We start from the raw sequence: 24,085 nt of genomic DNA, 5'->3' as shown, positions 1-24,085 counted from the left end.
ATCATCATCATCATCATCATCATCATCATCATCATCATCATCATCATTACAATTTTGCAAATGAGCAAACTGAGATAAACAGAAGTGAAGTATGTATTAAAATATGGAAAATATTTTCACTGTCCAGAGTCCATCTAAACAAATATCTTATTTACAGTGGAAGAAAACATGGCCCAAAATGAAGAGCTTATCTCTATCCTGAATTCATCATTGTCACAAATTGAAGATATAGAAAAATAGAAGTATCAAACATCAAAGAAATAGTGATTTCATTCTCCTGGGATTCCTTGAAATTGTGACACTCTAAGACTTTCTGTTTGGGATCTTCTTACTCATTTACATCAGTGTACTGAAAGGAAATGATCTCATCAATATTTATATCAGTGTACTGAAAGGAAATGATCTCAACAATGTAATAAACAAGGTTGATCCAAGTTTCCAATAGTTTCCTGGGAAACTATTTGTTCTTGAAAATATGTTACACAATTACTATCCCCAGAATGCTTATTGCCTTTCGGACTCAGAATTAACATAGATCTTTTTTGGACTGTATTGCACAACATTGCTTATTTCTTATTCTGGGAAGCATCAAGTGTTTCTTCTAGCTGTGATGGCATTTGACCATTATTTGTAAACCTCTGAATTATCCTCTCATCATGAATCACAAAGTGTGTTTCCAACTGATCATTGGCTCTTGGATCCCCCATTGAAGTAGGGTTGACATATCAGATTTTCACTTTGTCCTTCTGTAGTTCTAATGAACTCAATTATGTTTACTGTGATTTTCCTCCATTAGTGAAATTGGCCTGTGGGGATAGTACTTTGAAGGGATTGCCTGTCTTTGCCAATGCTGTGTTATTAGGCATGTTTCTCTTTATATCGCTTGTTGTGTCTTACATCAGAATCACCACCACCATCCTGAAGCTGCCATCAGCCACAGGGAGATACAATCAAACAAAAATAACTCTTCTCCACTTGTTTCTCTCACCTTATGGTTGTAGGCTTATTCTATGGGACTAGTATTTGTAAACATTTGCTTTCCAAATCCAAATAAATAGTACTTTTAGAGAAAGTATTTTTTTTTCTTTTCTATTCCTCTGTGATCCCAACTTAGTTAGATTCTAGAATAATTAAATGGTGGAGGAAATGTTGATCAGAGTCTGCATACTTCAGATCCATGTCATGATAGATGGTAGTATTGATGAGAGTAACAGCATTGTCATTAACAACCTTTTCTTTTCAGACACTCTGCCTCCTTGTTGGCTATTATTTAGTCTGCAAACATTCTACATCCTCATCTCTGCTTCCTGATTTCCTTGAAATCTGAGCTCAAATCCAACTTTCTTCAAGGATAATTCCCCAATTCCCTTCAATGCTAGTGCCATCTTTCTGAGTTTACTTCCAAAACAACTAGATGGTGCAGTGGATAGAGTGCTGAGCCTGAAATCAGGAAGAAATCAGTCCAAATTTAGACTAAGAAACTACGAAGAGCAAGTCCCTTAACCTCTATTTGGCTATTTCCTCATCCATAAAATTGGGATAATAACACCACTTACCTCCCTGTCTTTTTGTGAAGATCAACACTTGTAAAGCACTTAGCACAATACTTGACACATAATAATCACTATACACATATTATTGTACTTATTATACATGTATGTTTATTGTAAGTATATCATTTTACACATATTTTTTACCTCATTAGAATGTGAGCCTCTTGAGTGTAGGGGTTATTTTTGCCAACCTTTGCATCCTCCTTGCTTAGTACAGTGCTTGGAACATAGGAGGTGCTTAATAAATGCTGTTGCTTAGAGATCAGTGACCAGGGAGTATAGATGTTCAGGGACATCTATCTGGACATGTGGGACAATAGACACATGATGGATATATCTCTAGAGCCATAGTTCATTCATGCTTAGTACTAATTCTTAATTCTAATCCTGAGTTGATTAGGTAGGACACTATCATAATATTAAGGTCATAATAAAATGTTTTAATTTTTATGTATGCTATCCCATTTGATTGTCATTGCTATTCTGGGAGGTAGGTGATAATACCATTTCCAATTTACAGATGAAGTTACTGAGGTACAGAGAAGAATATGTAATTTACCCTGGATCACACAGCTAGTAATTGTCATAACCTACGTCTTAAGGTCTTTGTGATTCCCAGTACACCACTCCATTATGTCACACATTAGTTCCATTGTTTAGATAAGATACTCCATGCATGGATCTTGTATTTTGCATTCAGCTTGGATAGGAAATTTTGAAGGGTATCCAGGGATCTCAGGAAATTGTTAATGTCAAAGATAACTTACTAAGACATGTTTGTGCATAAACAATTGTGGAATTCACTTTCTAGTGGCATTTTGCTCCCAAAGCTTTGTCACTGAAGAAAAGGTGCTGTTAAGTGTTGTAAATGCAGTCTAAATGCAGTATTTTGAAGGACTGAAGCAATAGGGTTAATATGTTCTGTCAATTGTTTCATCTGGATTCAACTCTACTGTCCCTATTTTATTTTAGAGGCATCTAAGTTGTGCAGTGGATAGAGTATTGGGCCTGGATTCACCAAGCCCTTAGTTCAAATCTGGCCTCAAATACTTTATAGCTCTATGAGGTCAGGCAAGTCACTTGATCTTTGCTCACCTCAGTTTCTTCAATAGAAAAATGAGGATAACAGTAGCAACTAACTCAAAGGGTAGTCATGAAGATCAAATGAAATAATATATGTAAAGTGTTTATCACTGTGCATAGCACATAGTAGGTGTTTAATAAATGCTTTCCCTCTCTTTATTATAGTAAGATGGAAGGAATCTTGGAACACCTTTTGATATTCTATCTACAGGTTTTAATTAGGAATCATCAGGAAAAAGACCAAGCTTTGACCTTGGTGTTGAGCCCTATTTTGCCTCGTTGCCTCACCATCAAGACTAGACTCATTAATAATGACATTTTCCCTATTTCAAATATCCAATGTAAACTGTCCAGTCTTTCCATTTGATCTCAGTGACAGTAGTAGTAGATTTGCACTGCACACTTGTCTTTTGAAAGAGATGCCCAAGAGGTCTTATTAATAAGTATTCTACCTCTGTTCATTAATTTGTATCTAAAGAGCACTTTGAACAGGGAGGTCTATAGGGATCATTGGTATAAGCAGTCATTGCACTAGCAATGAAATATTATCAATAAAGTTACCTCCAAAAATAGACTCGGTTTCTTTTCCATTTCTACCTTGAGTAATAAATCCCAAAGAACATTCTCTAACTAGGTTTTTCCCCCTTAAAAATATGGGAAACTCTCTGGTGTTCTAATGGGCAATTACATTATTTCCCATTGGGATCCATGTAGAAGAAATAGTTATTACTATAATTTTAATAATGATTAAACTTTTTCACATATTTCATATGAAAGTAGAAGAAATCAAACCACATGCATGCATGCATCCCAGAAGGCTGGAACAAGTCATGCATCCCTGGATATTCTTATTCTTGTTTCAAAATATTTGTACCTATTAATTTCTAGTTATGCTTGCTTGAAGAATTATTATTAAAAATGACTGCATTTTAAAGGACAAATAAATACAAAAGCTTTTATTTAGTGTTAAAAGAAAATTTCTATGAAATCAGAGCATTTTAAAAACTGTGAACTGTTATATAATTTTAATGTATCTATAAAATAGTAAATATAAGAATGGAAAATTCTCTAACATCTTCAGGATACTCCTTGGCCACAAAATTGTCAAAGTTAGATTTACCTCACCTTTGAGTCCTTTCCCACTTTGGGTCACATTTCCCACTTGTCATCATTCTACTGGACAGTATAAGAAAAACCACAAATGTCATTTCCTGTGTTATTGGATTTATTATTATTAGACTATCACTATCGTTCAATACCCATTGCTGAGAGAAATAAATGTCATATAGTAGTATAATCACATTCAGAAATAGTATTTACAGATAAGAAAAAAAGGTCATTTAATTTATATGACTACTTTAAAATATATAAAATAAAAATGTTAAACTACTGTTCTGGAAAGTCCAGGGAAGATTATGAAGGGCAGGGGAAAGATGAAATGAATTGTGTAAATAGCATTAGATTATTGAATTTTATCTAGTGTCTTATCCTTTTAAACTTCATAGTATAGGTTGCGCCCACCTACTTCCATATGCTTAAAAAATAAACCTTGCTTCCCAAGTGGCACCAGATTATCTAAGTCTAGGCAAGTAAAAGGAAGAAACTGGAGTTCAGGATACGGTGAAATGAAGTGTGTAGATGTCATTAGTGAACTGAATGTAATCTGAAGTAATCTTTGAGTTTATTACCTTTTTTCTGGTGTGCCATGTTTTGCTGGCTTCTTTCTTCTATATAAATCAGACTTTCACTAACAAATGGGACTAGAATACCTAGAATTCAAAAAAAGTAGAGGGAATGTTTTACAGAATATTATCAAAATGAAAGGACATGACTGGGTCCATTTTTTTTTAAGTTTAAAGTCTTACATTACATATGAGTTAGCAAAATAGTAATACAAAAGAAGATACAACTTTTACCACACACTTTAAAAAAGTATGGGAAGCAAATAGAATTTTGCTTTTCTATAGTTGTGTTTCTTCCAGTCACATATAACCACAATGTATGTCTATAGGCTTATTAATCCCTATGCTAAAAGAGAAATAAAGAGGGCTAAAGGTAGACAAACAGGGAGTCCATAATTGTGTATTTAAAATAAGTCTATTTACAATAACTCTAAACAGTATAAAATCCCTGAGAGTACACTTGTCAAAACAAACCCAAGAAGTATAAAAAATTATAAAAAAACTATACAAATATAATTAGATTTATATAATTGGAGAAATATTGATTGTTCATGGGTAGGCAGAGTCAAAATAATAAAAAAGACAGTTTTCCCCAAATTAATTTATATATTCAATGCAATCCCAACTAAATTACCTTTCTTTTATTGAATTAGAAAAAAAAGTAATAACAAAATTCATTTGGAAAAATAGTCAAGAATATCAAAGGAAATAATTAAAAAAAAAAGGAAGGAGGTTTAGCAGTACCAGATCTTAAACTATATTATAAGGCAATAATTATCAAAATTATCTGATACTGGTTAAGAAATAGAAAGGTTGATCAATGAAAAAGAGTAAACATGCAACTTAACAGCAGCAAATAAATGTCATAACCTTGTATTTGACAAGTGTAAAAACCTAAGATTTTGGGAAGAGAATTCATGATTTGTTAAAAAAAAATGTTGGGAAAACTGGAAAACAGTTTTGGCAGAAACTTGGCATAGACCAACAGCTTACACCATTTACCAAGATAAGGTAAAAATGGATACATGATCTAGATAAAAAGAAAGATTTTGTAAGAAAATTAAAAGATGATGGAATATATTACCTATCAGACTTACGGATAAGGGAATAACTTATGAATAAACAAGAAATAGAGAGCAAAGTTTGATGTAAAATGGATACATTTTTAAATTTTTTAATTTTTAAGTGTTTTATTTTTTCCCCAGTAACTTGTAAAAACAATTTTTAACATTTGTTTTTAAAACTTCGAGTTCCAAATTCTTTCTCTTCCTTCCTCCCCCATTGAGAAAGCAAGCAGTTCAATATAGACTATACATATGTATCATGCAAATCATATCCATAATACTCATGTTGTGAAAGAAAAGAGACAAAAAGAGCTCAAGAAAAATAAAGTTTAAAAGGTGTGCCTCAATCTGTATTCAGACATCATCAGTTCTTTCTCTGGCAATGGATAGCATTTTTCATCATAAATTCTTCAGAGCTGTCTTGGGTCATTGTATGGCTGAGAATAGCTAAGTCATTCACAGCTGATCATTCTACAATATTGCTATTACTTTGTACACAGTACATTTTACTTTGTATCAGTCCGTGTATGTTTTTCAGGTTTTTTTCTTTCCCAAGAGCATATTGTTCATCATTTCTCACAATACAATAGTATTCCATCATAACTGCATGCCTTCGCTTGTTCAGTCATTCCCCAATTGATAGGCATCCCCCCACACCATTACTAATTCTTTGCCATCAGAAATGAGCTGCTATAGATATTTTTGTATTATAGGTCTTTTTCCTTTCTTTAAATCTCTTTTGGGATATAGACCTGGTGGTAATATGGCTAAGCAAAGGGTATGCATGGTTTTATAACACTTTGGACATAGTTCCAAATTCCTCTACAGAGTGGTCGAATCAGTTCGCAACCACCAACAGTGCATAATGTCTCATTTTCACCACATCCCATCTAACATCTGTCATTTACCTGTGCTGTCCTATTAGACAATCTAATAGGTTTGAAGTAGTTACTCAGAATTGTTTGAATTTGCATTTCTCCTATCAATAATAAGTTAGAGTATTTTTTTATATGACTATAGATAGCCTTCATTATTTCTTCTGAAAACTGATCATAACTTTTGATCATTCATCAATTGGGAATGGCTCTTACTTTTACAAATTTGACTCAGTTCTCCATATGTTTGAGAAATGAGACCTCTGTCAGAGAAACTTGCTTCAAATATTTCTTCCACAGTAACTATTGCTAATTGTATTTCTCTCTATCCTATCCCCTCCTCATTTGTTCTATTCTCTCTCCTTTCACTCTGTCCCTTTTGAAAAGTGTTTTGCTTCTGACTACTAACTCCCCCAATCTACCCTCCCTTCTATCACGGCCTCTCCTTCTATTATTCTCTTCTCCTCCTACTTTCCTGTAGGGTAAGATATATTTCCATACCCAATTGGGTGTGTATGTTAATTTCTCTTTGAGTCAATTCTGATAAGAGGTTCACTTACTCCTTTTCACCTTACCCCCATCCTCTCCACTGTAAAAAAATTTTCTTGCCTTTTTTATGTGACATAATTTACCCCATTCTACTTCTCCCTTACTCTTTCTCCCAGTACATTCCTCTCTCACCCTTTAATTTTTTTTTTTAGATATCATGCCTTCACATTCAACTCACACTTGCACCATCATTCTATGTATCTATCTATCCATCTATCTATCTATCTATCTATCTATCTATCTATCTATCTATCTATCTATCTATCTATCTATATTCCTTCTAACCACCCTAAGAAGGAATATCATCTTCTTATATACTAGTAAAGACAGTTGAACCTTATTAAGTCTCTTATGATTTCCCTTTTCTGTTTTCCTTTTTATGCTTCTATTGAGTCTTGTATTTGAAAGTCAAATTTTCTATTCAGCTCTGGTTTTTGCATCAAGAATGCTTGAAGGTCCTCAATTTCACTGAATGACCATTTTTTATCCTGAAGGATTATACTCAGTTGTGCTGGGTAGGTGATTCTTGGTTGTAGTGCTATCTCCTTTACCCTCTGGAATATCATACTCCACGCCCTCTGCTCAGTTAATGTAGAAGCTGCTAAATCTTGTGTTATCCTGATGGTGTTTCCACAATACTTGAATTGTTTCTTTCTGGCTGCCTGCAATATTTTCTCCTTGACCTGGGAACTCTGGAATTTTGCTACAATATTCTTAGGAGTTTTCCTTTGGGGATCTCATTCAGGAGGTGATCAGTGGATTCTTTCAATTTTTATTTTAAGTGCTGGTTCTAGAATATCAGGGCAAATTTCCTTGATAATTTCTTGAAAGATGATGCCTAAGCTCTTTTTTATCATGACTTTCAGGTAATCCAATAATTTTTAAATGATTTCTACTGGATCAATTTTCCAAGTCAGTTGTTTTTCCAATGAGATATTTCACATTGTCTTCTATTTTTGTTTTCATGCTTTTGGAATTATTTTACAGTGTCTTGATTTCTCATGAAATCACTAACTTCTAATTGCTCCATTATAATTTTTAAGAAAGTATTTTCTTCAGTAAACTTTTGGACTTCATTTTCCATTTGGCCAATTCCTCTTTTTAAGGCATTCTTCTCCTCGTTGGCTTTTTGTACATCTTTTCCCATTAGGTCTAGTCTATTTTAAGGTGCTATTTTCTTCAGTGTTTGTGGGTGTGTGTGTGTGTGTGTGTGTGTGTGTGTGTGTGTATAAAATCTTTGCTATAAGGCCTCTAGTGTGAGAGAATATGAGTTAATCCTTTCCACTTTTAAATAAATCTAATTTTTAGAAGATTTTTTTTCTAATATTAAGAATGAATTTTTTCTTTTTCTTTGGTGCAAAATAGAACATGATTAATTCCTCTTCCAAATGCCAGTTCTTTCATTTCTTGAAAAAAATGAAATGCTCCTAACATTACAGGTTTCCCTTCAGAATCATGTCTATTCTAGGTTAAACAAATACCAATTTCTTCATCTGAATTTTCTAAGTCATGGATTTGTAACCTTTCACTATTCTCATTCTTCTTCTCTGGATATTAACTCATCTATCAATGTCCTTTCTAAAATGTGGTGCTCAAAACTCAACACAATTATTTATAGCAGTAATTATTAACATTTTTCTGCCATTGACCTCTTTGACTTGATTCATTTTACGAAAATGTATTATGTTACATTTATTCTCCTTTAAAAATGTGTCATAAAATCCAATAGAGTTTTCTAGCTTGTCAAAAACACGTTGACATGATGACTCTCACTGCTTTTTCCCTTTACTGTTTTGGTTGTTTGATCATTTCAGTCATGTCCAACTCTTCATGACCCCATTTGGGGTTTTCTTGGCAAAGATACTGAAGCAGTTTGCTATTTCCTTCTTCAGATAATTTTACAGATGAGGAAATTGAGGCAAACAGGGTTAAGTGACTTGTTCAGGGTCACACAGATAATAAGTGTTAGAGGCCACATTTGAACTCATAAAGATCAGTTTTCTAGATTCCAAGCCCAGTACTCTCTTCAGTGCCCTACCTAGGTGCCTGCCAAAGTGTTCTCCATTTTTTTTTCTGTCTACACATTTGTAAGGATATAATCTAGGTCTTTATCTAAATCATTGATTAAAATTTAAACAACATATGGTCAAGCAAAGATATCTGGGACACTCCACTGTAGCCATTGAAAGTCAGCGTCAAATCAAGCTGACTTCCAAACTCTTCAAATGTGGTCATTCAGCAGCTCTTAATTGTACCACTTCCTCCAAAGTTCTTTCAAAAATCCTCAAATGTTAATAACTAAAAAGCTTTTGCCATGAAGCTTGTCCTCCTCAGTATTACCATTAATTTACCATTGTCCTTCTTAAACTTTGGTTGAAGAACTGAACATCCTACTCCAGATGAAATCTGACAAGATCAGAGTGAACTAGGATGACCATCTTCTCCTTTCCTAATTAAGATCACAGTAAGGTTTTTTATTTTTTTTGTCAGTAACATAACAATACTAACATAAATACTTACTAAAACCCCTTACATTTTTTTTTTGTTTTTCAGGGAAACTGCTTTGTAACTAGGCAAAATTCTAACCATGCATCCTCTGTAGTGTACTTGGAAAGATATTTTTGAATCCAAATGTAAGAATTTACATTTATTCTCATAAAATTTCATCTTAGCTGATTTAGCCCAATGATCTAGTCTGTTAAGATTGCTTTGGATCCTAATTCTATTATCCAGTGAATTAGCCATTCTTTCCAACACACAACCATTTGCAAAACTTAGGAGTGTGTAATCTATTTCTTTACTTAAATTACTGAGAAAAAATGTTGTTTTTTAAACAATAAATTGGTATACCTCCTTAGAATTTTACTTTTTAATTGAATTTTATTTTGTACTCAAACACCAGAACACAGATATAAAATAAAGAAAAGAAAAAAATGAACATCATAAACTTAAATATTGGAACTTCATTGCAAAGTAAGAAAAGAAAAAAATGTCATGTGCCTAGCGGAACATAAGAAAGGATTTAAAATATGTAACGATACATTTTCATTGTAAGAAAGCTTGTATAATAAATACGATATGTTGTGCCGAGCCATATCTTCTCTGCTTCTTGGTAAATTTTCCTTTGTTCTCTTCTGTGCACTTTTTTCCTTTGTCTTGTTTTCCCTCTCTCCCTCCTTTCTCCTCCCAGAAGGCTACAATTGAGTGTGGATATATTTCTCTATAGCTACAAATATATACATATACATATATACTTATATATACACATATACATTCCCAAACAAATTTTACTTCTGATCTTTGTTTTTGTTTGTGCATATCTCTTGTGTCCTATCCCTCCTGACTCCTCTACTTTACTTCACCCACTATCTTGCCCTTCTATTACTTAGCCTACCGCCTTCTAAGGATCTCTCACTATCCTCCTGTTCCCATAAATCTAATCACTCTTCTATAGCCCCTATAATCTATTTGCTCACCCTCTCTGTAGACATCCCTCTCTTGTCCTTTCCACCCTCTCTATCCCCTCATCATTTTATTTCTTCTAAATTTAGAAGATTCTTATACTATTATAAATATATATTTATTGTTCACTCTAAACCTATTCCCAATGAAAGTAGGTTATCAGAACTACCAGCCCTCCTCTCCCATCTAGTTCCCTTGAATCAATTCTTCTTCTTGAATCTCATTTATAAAAAAAATAGTAATTACTCTTTTTAGCTCTTCCTGAATGTTTTTACTTTTTAAAGTCATATCATACTCAGGTCTATCCCAATATTTCTTATAAGCTACCCAATTACTAATAAGAATCTTAGACATATATTTTGCATTTTGCATGTATAAAAAGTAAATGACCTGTCCTTATTGAATCCCTTGTAAACAGTCTTTGATATGTACCTTATGTTTCTCTTGCCTCTTGTATGTCAAATCTTCTATCATGTTCAAGTTGTTTTTTTTTTAACAAAATCTTGAAAGTCTGATAGTTGATCAAATGTCCATTTTTTTCATTTGGGTTTATGCTGAACTTTTTATTTAACCAATGGATACCTATCAGCTTACATTGGGATGACTACAATAGAACCAAATTAACTATACACTAATTAATACATTTATAAATGTAACAAAATATAACAAAGCCAAGTTAACAGTATCTAGGAAAGATTGGTTTAAAAACAACAGAATCAGCAAGAGCAGTAGCCATAGCAGGAACAGTAATAGCTAGCATTTATATTGTTTCAAATTTTCGAATTGTTTTACATATGTTATTTATTTTGATCCTCAGAACCACTCTGTGAGTAAGGTGATGTTAAGCCCATTTTACAAAGTAGGAAACTGAAGTTGAGGCAGATTAAGTGACCCATCCAAGGAGAGAGTTACTAAGTATCAGAGAAAGAATTTGAACCTAGATCCTTCTGACTCTGATTCCAGCAGTTTTACCCACTGTGCTGTCTAGTTGTCAAACAAGCAAAAATAAATGTTAAATAATACAAATAGATTTTTAAGATTTTGTTTTGTTAGTTACATACTTACATACAAATAAACATATTTCTTCATTGCTTAAATCTAGTCATTTGCCAAAGGGATTAAAATGTGCTCCAGTGAACTTCTACAATGTCATAGAAAACCATATTTTCAAACATTTGTTATTTTATTATTTTTCAGTGAAAATGGATGAGTAATCTTTAAAAACAGAACCCAGAGAAAGCAATCCAGTTCAAGATTTTGATGACCCCCTGCTCTTAGAGTGAAGTCTATGGGAACAGCCATATTCCAGCCCACCAATCTCAAGTAAATAAGTTTATTTTACTTAAATAAGTAATGAAACCACTTATGAGACTTTAGTTGAGCTATTAGTGAAATTATATACTACTGTTTTGCAAAAGAAAATTCTAAAATAATAACTGTTTTAATGAAAATAAATAATTTAAATAAAATGCTCATAAATATGTTTTTTAACCTCAGATACTAATCCTTTATTTCCTATATAGAGAATTGGCAAAGAAGAAAGTTGTAAATCAAAGATATTTAGATGTTATTTTAATGAACTGAATGAAAAGAAAAAAAAAACCCTATCATCTCCATTAGTAATAACTGAGACTTAGGAAGAAGAAAAAATAACTTGTTATCAAAGGCATTGTGACATTTTATTTCAATGAATCCCTAAAAATCCATTATTATCTCCATCAATACTAAATGACATTTAAAAGTATTTCTTCTTTTTTAAAATGATTTTTATTACAACCCTGTGAGGCAAAAGCAACAAAATACTCAAAGAACATAAGCAGAGTTCTTCAGAAATGCGATTTCCCCATCAAACATTGTTATTATTCAATCTATCACCTTGTCCTTCTGACATGTTAAACTTAGATTTAGAATGTAAAGCACATGGAACATCATATTGTGTACACACAGGCGGTAGCATAATCTAAAGGGACTTGCATCCAGGGGGGAATATTTCTGTCCTTTACTTATAGAATGAGATGAACCAACCCATACCAACATTAACCAAAAACATTTTTATATTATAATTAATTCTCATAAGACACAGTTTGAATATTGGGGGTTTAACGAAATCTAGGATATGCCAGTTCTTACAAATGCTCTACTTTTTTTTCCGCTTGGTGAGTGGTTTGAGTGGAATTTTAAAAAAAAAATAAATGAGGAAGACAAGCATTTAATAACATGGTGCTGCAGAAGTAAAGTTGAAATTGTAGTCAAAGGACCTGGTTTTGAATCTAAGAAACATTACTAGATGGGTGATAAAGGACTGTATTTGGAGTCAGAAATACTTGAGTCCAAATCTTTATTCACACATGTCTCATACATATATTGCAAATATTACTCATGGAATAGCTTTGTGCCCATGAGCAAGTACATTAAATTCCCCTCCTCAGTTTCATCATCTATAAAGTAGGTATAATAATAGCAAAAGCTGAACAGGCTGTTGTTAGGATCAAATAAACTTACATGCTGATATAGTTATTTATATATATATATGTATATATATCTAAGTATATCTATATGAAGTGTTTTGCAAAAATGAAAATATAATTTATCTATTATAATTATCTGTGTGACAGGGCAAGTAAATTAAAGTTGATGAGTCTCAGTTTCCTCATCTGTAAAAAAAAAAGTTGTCAAGCAAAAGGATGACATCATCTATCTATCCCTATATTATCCTATGATACCAGATACCACATTTACTTGAACTGTAGGATCATAGGATTCAAATTGAGGAGAGAATGTAAACAAATTAAAATGAGAAATGAGAAATTGCTAGAATTAGATCATGCAGGTGACAAATCATGTAACTTGGATTTGGGGCCAAAGCAGGTTACTCTAAATTCAGTGTGTTTGCAACTACATTCTACTACTTTGTAAAATAACATCAACATTAATCATTCCTCCAAGGATGCAGAAGGAGGAGAGGAGAAATCAGGACTTAGCTTTCATTCCAAAGATGAAGAAGCAGCACAGTAGAGGGTTGTTGATAAACCACATTTGACCTTCTCATTTCAATTAATTAAAAAAAATTCTTTATTATTGCCTCCATTAATAATAACTGATACATACAAGTCCTATTAGCTTTCACAAAATGTTTAATCATGACAGCCCTAGGAACCAAGATAAACAAGTGCTATTTTACTGAAATGGAAACAATCTCAGAGAGGTTAATTGGCTTGCCCAAAGTCACACAGCTTGGAAGGATCGGTGCCTGACTGCAGCTGTTTCTGGACTCAAGTCCCAGAGCCCTTTCATTAGGCCACATTGCCTCATTAAAGTATGTTTACAACATTGAACTTAGAGCCTGAACACTTTGCCTCTCATTAAAAAGTAAAGAAAAAAATGGCCTGGGAAGGGAGTTGTCTCTATAGAGCAGAGCAGATCAGGGATATTTTCTACTTAAAGAGATCTAAGTGGTTTGAATACAAAAAACATTTTGTAAGAAAGATATTGGTGTCTGTCTCATCAGAAAAAATGGGGAAGGACAACTTTTAAAGATCAACAAGCATGTATGTATATATCGATATCCCTTATTTATTTAAATTCTCTAGGAAGATTCAAGGTGTGGAAATTCCCCCTACAATACAGATACCCAATCACTCTAAAACCTATAGTTAGAGCTAACTCAAAGGTCTAAGTGTCACACAGCCTGTATTTGTGTGAGAGATAATATTTGATACCAGGTTGCCCTGACTGCAAGGTCAATCCTCTATCTAATTATACCACATTCCCTCCTCTGCAATGATGCATACATAAATATATACTCATATGTTCATACATGTATATATATACATATATACATGTATATATGTATATATATATATATATTAATCAAAGAAAGAGCTGGATTTAACCCTCTCCAAAAAAGTTATTTTACTGTCTCAGTTTTTTTTTTTTGTTTATTTGTTTTAGGCAATTGGGGTTAAGTGAGTTGCCCAGGGTCAGATAGCTAGTAAGTGACAAATGTTTGGCCTGAAGCTGGATTTGAACTCAGGTCCTCCTGATTTCAGGGCCAGTGCTGTATCCACTGTGCCACCTAGCTGCCCTTCTGTCTCAATTTTTTAAATAACATTTTGGAATTAAATGATTTTTCAAAGTCTTTTCAAATTATGGGGGATGGAGATTCCCCCAAAAGAATTTATTCATTTATATATAATTATGTGAAGACTCCACTGAACTGAAAAGACAACATCCTTGTTCAGGTAGGCCTCCTACTTTTCAGATATGAATCATGATTAACTCAAACAAAATCAGGCCCAGCTATTTCTTTCTCAAAAGAATAAAATAATACCGTGAATGATGTAATTAATATGCACAAACATGATCAGTCATAATTAATATACCATTACAAAACAGTTTACATAATGAGGGAGATAAATTAAAAAAATTCTTTATTAATTATCAGGGGTTAATTAAACCATTACTATGTGACTGTTATTAAGGTCTAAAAACAAAAATGAAACATGCATTGTCCTTAAGTCTCTTACTATCTTTTATTTGGAGAAAAAAAAATGTACATATATGAAGCATAGAATGCTGTACCTGGCATAAAAAAGACTTCAGTTCAGGTACTATCATTGATTACATCTGTGAACCTAGGCAAGTCAATTAACTTCCATCTGCCTGTCTACCTTGGTTTTCTCATTTTGAAAACAGAAATAAAAATAGAATTTACCTCTCAGGGATTTTTGACCACAAAATGAAATATTATTTTCAAATTCTTTGAAAACTTTAAAGCACATTAGAATACTAGCTATCATATATACTTATATCAAATACAATTAGAAACAAGGTCCTTCTTGTGAGGGGAAAGAAACCTGCAGTTAAGGGAATCAGGACAAAGTTCATTTGAAAGTAATGCTTGAGAGGACCCTTGAAAGAATACTATAGAATCTAAGAAGTAGTTGAGAAGGGGAGTTCATTCAAGAAGTATCAGACACCTATCCCAAAGGCATGGGGATAGGTGGCTTCTGCCAAAAATGGAAAACAATAAGGCACCCAGTTTGGATTGACCATAGTTTGTGTACAAGGGAATATTGTGTTATAAAGCTTGAAAAGAAGGTTGAAGTCATGGTGAAAAGGGTTTTAAATGTCAAGTGGGGGGGTGGTCCTTATTTGATCCTAGAAGTAATTGGGAACAGCTTTAATGAGTCTTGCCATGGTGAGATTGAAGGAAAGTGTCATAGTGAAAAAAAAAATCTCACTGATTAGGACTCATCACTTACACGAACAAAGGAACATTTCTCCCTTTAAACTCAGAACTTCTTCCATGAGAAAATTATATGTTAATACCATAATTTTGCTTAGAGTTATTTCTTATGTATCTGGTAATAGAGTCCCCCCCACCCCACTCTGCTGTGAGATGACTAAGTGTTAAGGCTACACACACAAGAGTAGTCACAAGCTTGAACTCCTAAACTGAAGAGTTCCAAGTAAATCTGTGTTAAACCGAAGAATCTAAAAAAGGGTTAATGTAAAATGTTCCTTCCAGCTTGAATTAACTTGAAAAATATTTTGTGATCTACCCCTCTTTGAAAATAAAAGTCCTAGCAGCAGCAGATCATTGATTTACCATCCAACTCACCCGTTCAGCTATCTAGTCCACCAATTCACTTTACAGAAAAGGAAATTGAGGTCTGAAAAAGTTGAATGGTTTGCTCAAAGTTACACAAATTTTTAGGTGGGAGAGCCAGAACTTTCACACAGCATTCCTCTCACTATGGGGATATAGCCTAAATAGGAATGGATGAACATCCTCTGTGGGATGGTCTCTGATGCCCTTGATCTTTCAGAACAGAAGAAAACTTTCTATTAATGGTAAACTAAATCTGACAATGGTAGCACAATAAATTATCTTATTATTATTTTTTATATGTAATTTATCAGTCCATGGGCTTTCACCTATATTATCTTACTTGCTTATCACAACATCTGGGGGAACTAACTGGTCCTTGTGCCTAAACACAGAATCCTGAAACTAGCCCTCAGTTTCCATTATTCCTCATAAAGGAGGGTCACATTTTTCATCTCTAAATATTTCAGTGAACTTCAGTTAGCTCTATTACACAGGAACTGATGATGAGTTCATACTAAAATATTACTTTCAGATGATGGCTAAATAGTGATTCTTTTCCTAATGTTCATTAAAAGAGTATAATTATTTTCCCTCAATAAATGAATATCTGAAGTTAGATTTTCTGTACCACCACTAGTGGAGTGTGTCATCATACATAGGAATATTATTAGCACCTCATAAATAATCTTGTCAAATCAACTCAGATCATACACTATTAAGCATGTAATTGGTGCCCAAGGCAGATAAATTGATAGAAGAAACAATTTCTACCCTCAATTTGTTTCTTTATTCATTCATTTATTTATTTTGGCTGGGCAATGGGGTTAAGTGACTTGCCTAAGGTGTTATGTGTCTGAGGTCAGATTTGAACTCAGGTCCTCCTGAATCCAGGGCCAGTGCTCTAACCACTGCACCACCTAGGTGCCCCCAAAAGATTCTTTTTTTTTTGTTTCTAATATGAGGCAACTGGGGTTAAGTGACTTGCCCAGAGTCACACAGCTAGTGAGGCTTATGTGTCCAAGGCCAGATTTGAACTTGGGTCCTCCTGACTACAGGGTCAGTGCTCTATCCATTCCACCACCTAGCTGCTCCTCTATCCTCAATTTATGTGAAGATCTAGGGCAAATGCTCATATAAAAAGAAAATGCAGGATAAAAAGGTAAGTCTTTATATGTGTTTTACAGATTATTGGCACTTGATAAGTAAACCACGATTTGGAAAAACATCAAATTTGAAAGGTATGGCAAATATAAAGTCAGACAGGCAGAAAAGATCATGATTTAAAAAGTTACACTTGGTGAGGATAAGTTATCATCCTCTTTATACCTTCTTTCTACTCTTATTAGCACTTATTGATACTGGGGGCAGTGTGCTGTATTGAAAGGAGCCCAGATTTGTAGTGAATGAATACAAGTTTAAATCCTATCTCTGCTACTTGCTTCCTCTGGGATCATGAAGAACGCAAATCTGAATTAACCCTTAATCTATATAGCTATAAAACAAGGAGATTGTAATAGGTGGCTTTAAATTTCCATCCTTTTCTGAAGTCTGTAACCCTGTTATGAAAACATATATTTCAAATGATGAATAAATGTCAATTTGTATTTGCTAAAGTTTGGAAAAATTTATTTTCCTTAAGTTCTAAATTTTAATGCAGATATCCTAAACTTACACAAATCTAGAATATTGGAAGTGGAAGAAACTTTAGAACGTACTATAAGTAAGAATATTAGAAGATATAAAGAGGCTTAGAGCATGCACATTGTTTATTAAGTCCAAAAAAGGCCTTAGTGAAGAGAAAATGGAATCTTACAATTAGAAGATGTCTTGGTAAATAGAACTAAGAAAATGAGAGGTGTAAGAAAAAACAAAAATGAGAATAAGCTTTTGACAAAATATGGCACCCATTCCTACTAAAAGGACTAGAGACCATAGGAATCAATTGAATTTTCCTTAAAATGGTAAGTACCATCCATCTAAAACCATCAGCAAACATTGTACGTAATGGGGATAACCTAGAAGCATTTCCAAGATAAGTTATGAAACAAGGATGTCCATCATCACCACTGTTATTCAATATTGTACTAGAAACGTTAGCTTTAGCTATGAGAAGAAAAAAGAAATTGAAAGAATTAGAATAGGCAATGAGGAAACAAAACTACCACTCTCTGCAAATGATATACTTAGAGAATCCTAGGCAATCAACTAAAAAAAAACCACTTGAAATAATTAAGAACTTTAGCAAATTTGTAAGATATAAAATAAACCTTCATAAATCATTGACATTTCTATACATTACTAACAAAGACCAGCAGCAAGAGATAGAAAAATTCAATTTAAAATAACTGTAGGCAATATAAAATATATGAGAGTCTAACTGCCAAGACAAACCCAGGAACTATATGAACACAATTACATAGCACTTTTCACAAAAATAAAGTCAGATCTAAATAATTGAAAAATATCAGTAGCTCATGGGTAAGCTGAGCTAATATAATAAAAAGGAAAATTCCACATAAATTAATTTACTTATTCAGTATCATACCAATGAAACTATTAAAAAATATAGATTTAGAAAAATAATAAAATTCATATAGAACAAAAGAATATCAAGAATATCAAGGGGATTAATGAAAAGAAATGCAAGAGAAGGTACCCAACCCATACACAATCTAAAACTGTATTATAAAGCAGCAATCATCAAAACTATTTGGTACTGGATAAGAAATAGAGTGGTGGATCAGGGGAATGGGTTAGGTAAACAAGACACAGTAGTCAATGACTTTAGTAATATACTGTTTGATAAACTCAACAACTCCCCCACCCCACTCTGCTGTGAGATGACTAAGTGTTAAGGCTACACACACAAGAGTAGTCACAAGCTTGAACTCCTAAACTGAAGAGTTCCAAGTAAATCTGTGTTAAACCGAAGAATCTAAAAAAGGGTTAATGTAAAATGTTCCTTCCAGCTTGAATTAACTTGAAAAATATTTTGTGATCTACCCCTCTTTGAAAATAAAAGTCCTAGCAGCAGCAGATCATTGATTTACCATCCAACTCACCCATTGAGCTATCTAGTCCACCAATTCACTTTACAGAAAAGGAAATTGAGGTCTGAAAAAGGGATAAGAACTCACTATTTGACAGCAACTGCTGGGAAAATTGGGAAATAGAATGGCAGAAACTAGGAATAAACCAACATCTTACAGCATTTACCAAGATAATGTGAAAATGGATACATGGTTTAGACATAAATGGTGATACCATAAGTAAATTAGGAGAGAAAGGAATAGATTACTTGTTATATCTATAAAGAAGGGAAGAATTTATGACAAAACAAGAGATAGAGAATATTACTAAATTGAACCAAGATGAAAAGGAAAACAGAAAGCTGGGAAACAACTTTTTACTGACAATATAAATAAAGTCTGATAAAGTCCTCATTTCTCAAATATATAGAAAGCTGAGGCAAATTTATAATAATACAAGTCATTCCTGAATTGATAAATGGTCAAAAGAGATGAACAGGTAGTTTTCAGATGAAAAAAATATTAAATCTATCTATAATCATGAAAATATGCTCAAAATCACTATTAATTAGAGAAATGCAAATTAAAACACCTCTGATATACCACCTATCTGATTGGCTAGCATGACAAAACAGGAAAATGATAAATGTTGGAGAAAATGTTGGAAAAGTGGAACACTACTGCATCATTGGTGGGGTTGTGAACTGATCCAACTATTCTAGAAAGCAATTTGGAACTATTTCCAAAGGGTTATAAAACTGTACATAACCTTTGATCCAGCAATACCACTTCTAGGGATGAATCCCAAAAAGATCATAAAAATGGGAAAAGGACTCACATGTACAAAAATATTTATAGCAGCTCTCTTGGTGTTAGCAAAAAATTGGAAATTGAGGGGTTGACCATCAATTGGGGAATGGCTGAACAAGTTGTGGTATAGGTATACAATGGAATATTATTGTGCAAAAAGAAAAAATGATGAGCAGGCAGATTTCAGGAAAAAAAAACCTGGAAAGACTTACATGATGTTGAATGAAATGACTGGAAACAGGAGAACATTGTACACAGTAACAGCAACATTATGCAATGATCAAGTATGATAGACTTATGTCTTCTCAGCAACACAATTATCTGAAATAATTCCAAAAGATGCTTGATGGAAAATGCTATCCACATCCAGGGAAAGAACTATGGAGTCTGAATGCCGATTGAGCTTACTATTTTCTCTCTCCCTTTTTTGTTGTTTTTTTCTTTATCATGTTTTTTTTTCACTTTTATTCTGTTTCTTCTTCCATTACATGAATAACGTGGAATATGTTTAATATGATCATACCTGTATAGTCTATATCAAATTGCTTGCCACTTTGGGGAGGGAGGAGAGGAGGGAAGGAAAGAAAATTTGGAACACAAAATTTCATAAAAGTCAGCATTGAAAACTACATTTACATGTAATTGGAAAGGACAAAATACTATTAAATGGGGAAAAAAGAAAACTCATAAATGATCTATTGCAATCCTTTTCTTTTATAGGAAATCCTGAAGCCCAGAGAGAGAGAAAATGCTTTGCCCATATGAATTTACAGTTTCCATATATTTGATACTCAGAACAAATGGCAGAAGGAAATATCTCTCTCATAATGGAATTCATGCTCCTGGGATTTTCTGACCTTCCCAACCTTCAAGGTTTTCTCTTTGGACTTTTATTGATCATCTACACTGGTATCCTGATAGGAAATGGACTTATCATTGTAATTACTACAGTTGACCCTGGGCTCCAAACCCCTATGTATTTTTTCCTTAGGAATTTTTCCTTTTTGGAAATCTGTTATACTTCAGTCATTCTTCCAAGGATACTGGTTAATCTATGGACACAGAAGTTAAATATCTCTTTTATAGCCTGTGCAGCACAATTTTGTGCTTTCTTTGTGATGGGACTCACTGAAAACTTCCTCCTGACTGTAATGACCTATGATCGCTATGTTGCCATTTGTAAGCCTCTGAATTATCCTCTTATCATGAACCACAAGATATGTGTCTGTTTGGTGGCTGGATCTTGGGTCAGTGGGATCCCATTCCATATATTACTTACATACTTGATTTTCTCTTTGCCTTTCTGTGGTTCCAAAAAGCTTGATCATATTTTTTGTGACATTCGCCCTTTACTGAAGTTGGCCTGTGGGAACACCTCTGTGAATGAGTTCTCTTTTTATGTTATTATCTTAATAGTTGGCGTGCTTCCATTTCTGTTGATAATGTGTTCATATGTGAAAATCATAACAACTATCCTGAAGGTTCCAGGAACCAAGGGGAGATCTAAAGCCTTTTCCACTTGTTCCTCTCACCTCATCGTTGTGCTCCTATACTTGGGGTGTGGCATCATTACATATTTGTGACCCAGTTCAAGCCACTCAGTAGGACTAGATAAAGTGTTCTCTATCATCTACACTACTGTAACCCCAATATTTAACCCCATCATATACAGTCTGCGCAACAAAGATGTTGTGTTTGCATTAAAGAAATTACTATGTAAGTGACTGGGATCATAGAGAAAAGAGCTGAAGTGGGCTTACTTATATTTGCCCCAAAGTTCCTCCAGATATCACCTGCCTCTGAAACCTTTCTTTTCCTAGAAATCTTAAGACTTTTGGATATTTCTTCACATTATAAATCTTATATCAAACTTGTCTAAAATTATTGTAGAAATAGTTCAGACAGGGAAGCTAGGTGATTCAGCGGGTAGACCACCAGCCCTGAAGTCAGGAGGACCTGAGTTCAAATCTGGTCTCAGACCAAACACTTGACATTCACTAGCTTTGTGACCCTGGGCAAGTCACTTGACCCCAATTGCCTAAAAAAAAAAAGAAAAGAATTCAGACTACCTTTAAATCTTTATTACTAAGGAGCTGTCTATTTTCTGGAAAATTATCATATATGGTTAAATATACTGGACAAATACCAAGAATTTCTACTTTTATTGTCATATCCAAGCTAAGAGTTTCAGAAATGGTATAAAAATATCCTAAATGAGGAATATTTTCAAAATACTCTTGAATATTATGGATTTATTTAGTAAGGAACTATTCAAAATATTACATATACAAACACAAACCCACATATATGTGTATGTTGCTGTTTTATCTTTGCTTTATGCTAAGTGAAGAAAACTTGAATTTTTTACCTATTTAAAATCCTAGGACAATAATATCAATAAATAATTTTGATCAATTATACTTATATATAAGAAATACCTGTCAAATTTAAAACATGTTCTATTGAAAGAGTTTTAAATGTTTAGAAGAAGCAAACTGCCACTTTTAGCAGCATTGTGTGTCCCCTTAGTGGTCTGGGACAGCTTGTAAAATGTGAAAACATAAAGTGAAGTGGAGAAAACCCATTCTGTACTAACTGAATAAAAAAAATAAATTGAATGATGTACAACATGGTGGTTAAATGATTATTGTTTCTCACTTATAACACAACAATTGAAATGCATTTATACTTGAGGGGTAATCAGATGCTCTCTAAACCAAATTGCACCAGGGAAAATAAAGTCTTTACACTCAGAGCTACAAAATGGGTGGATTTACCAATTCCATTTCATAGTATTGAAATATAGTGGATACTGATAACATTATCAATATTATGGAAAGAAAAGGTAGCTCAATAAATAGACAGAATAAATACTTATGTATGTGAATGTACATACATAAAAATCTACATAAGCATATTTAAACATATAATGAATTTGCATACTTATACACAAATAATACACACATACATACATGTATGCATAGATATATACAAGTATTTTTTTTTGTTTGGTCATTTGTGTCCCTTCTGATTCTTTGTGACCCTATCTGGGGTTTTCTTGGCAAAGACACTGCAGTGGTTTCCATTTCTTTCTCCAGTTCATTTTATAGATGAGGAACTGAGGCAAAAAGGGTTAAATAATCTGTACATGGTCACACACAATTAGTAAGTGTCTAAGGCCAGATTTGAACTCATGAAGATGAATCTTCCTGGCTGTAGGCCCAGCACTCTATTCACTGTGCCACCTAGCTACTAGCATACAAATATAATAATCTTTCAGTCCACAACATTCAGGTTTTCCTTTTTATTATCTTCCCCCATTATAATGTAAACTCATTCAGGGTATGGGACATTGTGATTGCTATTATTTTTATCTCTATTACTTAGTACATATCTCAGCATACAGTAGTCATGTAATAGATATTCTAGCAATCAATATGTTAATTTATGTATTTATATTTATTTACAGATTGATCTATTGATCCTTCTATCTACCAAATGAATATCTTTTTTGTCAAGCAGAGATACAAATGTCCTAGTAGTGAAAATAAGCAGTATCAGTTTTGAAGTAGAAACATTGTATAGATTTTTTTTTAATTCATGGAAAATTTGCCAGGATAATCAAGATTCATATCACCTAAAGATGATTTAAAGTTAGAAAATAAAAAAGGGAAAACTTAGAAGACAATATAATCTAAATTTGTTCTCAGTGTGGAATCTATGGGAGAAAATTATCTATGTTCATTGTGATGGAGCGAGGGTGTTGATCTTACAGAGCTATTGATATTAATATGAAATCTTAATGAATGACTTTGCCTTTAGTTAAGTGGGTTTACTTGCTGACTATTAAAAAGAAGCAGAAAATTGAATTCTCACGTCCTACAGTTTTAGGAGTACATACTCCCAGAGTGTCCTTTGAACCTGGAAGAATAGTTTTAACTGAAGGGAAACAACTTTCAAAGTTGTGAAGTCACAAGTTGGAGGAGAGGTGCAACTCTTGGAATGATAAGATGGATGTGAATCATACTTGATCTTTCAACCAAAAATATTTTACAATGCCACCATTCTCAAATTGTCAATATACATTTATTAAGTGTGCACTGTGTGCCAGGTACTGGGCCAAATGCTATAAATTTAAATAAAGTTAAAATACAGTCTCTGGTCCCCCCCCCAAAAAAAACTTAAAATCTAGCTGCAAAAGATGCAAAAATCTATGCACAATTAAAATATATTCCAGAGCAAATTGGAGATAGTAAATAGGGGAAAGAAAATAGTATGAATAATAGTAATAATAGCAGTAATAGGGAAAGATTTTTTGAAGCCTAGGGTTTTAACTGTGATTTGAAACAAGCCAAAGAAGCTAA

The 24,085-nt window shown here is 33.3% G+C and overlaps 1 pseudogene; it reads left to right on the top strand.

Moving 5' to 3' along the window:
- The first annotated feature begins 20,521 nt into the window (after window positions 1-20,521).
- Window positions 20,522-21,445, top strand: LOC114031612 (annotated as a pseudogene).
- Window positions 21,446-24,085: the final 2,640 nt, after the last annotated feature.

Source organism: Vombatus ursinus, unplaced genomic scaffold, assembly GCF_900497805.2.
Source record: "Vombatus ursinus unplaced genomic scaffold, bare-nosed wombat genome assembly UNPS02015184.1, whole genome shotgun sequence".
Lineage (NCBI taxonomy): Eukaryota > Metazoa > Chordata > Mammalia > Diprotodontia > Vombatidae > Vombatus > Vombatus ursinus.
The sequence above is the reverse complement of the archived record's forward strand: the minus strand, read 5'-3'. Positions and strand labels throughout refer to the sequence as shown.